Source organism: Oncorhynchus tshawytscha, linkage group LG15, assembly GCF_018296145.1.
Source record: "Oncorhynchus tshawytscha isolate Ot180627B linkage group LG15, Otsh_v2.0, whole genome shotgun sequence".
Classification (NCBI taxonomy): domain Eukaryota; kingdom Metazoa; phylum Chordata; class Actinopteri; order Salmoniformes; family Salmonidae; genus Oncorhynchus; species Oncorhynchus tshawytscha.
In genome coordinates this window covers 38061163-38061723 of record NC_056443.1, presented here as the reverse complement: position 1 = coordinate 38061723, position 561 = coordinate 38061163, and the positions used below count along the sequence as shown (strand labels likewise).

General features: G+C 51.3%; 1 protein-coding gene across 6 annotated transcripts in view; it reads right to left on the bottom strand.

The window, feature by feature from the left end:
* Positions 1–150, bottom strand: part of LOC121839426 (tripartite motif-containing protein 2-like) — a 36231-nt gene extending 36081 nt beyond the window's left edge. For all 6 annotated transcript variants that reach the window (XR_006078981.1, XM_042298526.1, XM_042298527.1 and 3 more), the window contains exon 1: positions 1–150. This exon is cut by the window's left edge and continues 38 nt beyond it. The gene's annotated coding sequence lies outside the window, so the exon portion shown is untranslated.
* Between the last annotated feature and the right edge of the window lie 411 nt (positions 151–561).

The window sequence follows — 561 nt, the reverse complement described above, 5'->3', positions numbered from 1 at the left end:
GATATTCCACGGTGGATTCATCTTTATAACGATAAAGGCCAGGTCTATCCGTGCAGGGGGTTATGCTGCGGGGTCCGGGGAGAGAGAGGAGATCGCTATGGCAACAGACAGAGAGAGAGAGGGAGAGAGAGAGAAAAGGAGAGAGGAGATCGCTACGGCAACAGACAGAGAGAGAGAGAGAAAGAGAGAGAGAAAGAGAAAAAGAGAGCGAGATAGAATAGACTGAGCTGCAGTAACACAGAGGGGGAGGGGACTGGCTACAGGGGCAGCAGCCAATCAGACAGAAGAGCGAGGAAGGAGGGAGCTCATTGATTGGTTGATGAGCTCTCTAAGTCTCTCTCAAGTGCTCTTTCTCTCTGTCTGTTTCTCTTTTCACCCTCTCCCTCTCTCTCTGTGTCTGTGTCTCTGTGTCTCTCTCTCTCTCTTTCCCTCTCTCTCTCACCCTCTCCCTCTCTCTCTGTGTCTGTGTCTCTGTGTCTCTCTCTCTCTCTTTCCCTCTCTCTCTCACCCTCTCCCTCTCTCTCTGTGTCTGTGTCTCTGTGTCTCTCTCTCTCTCTTTCC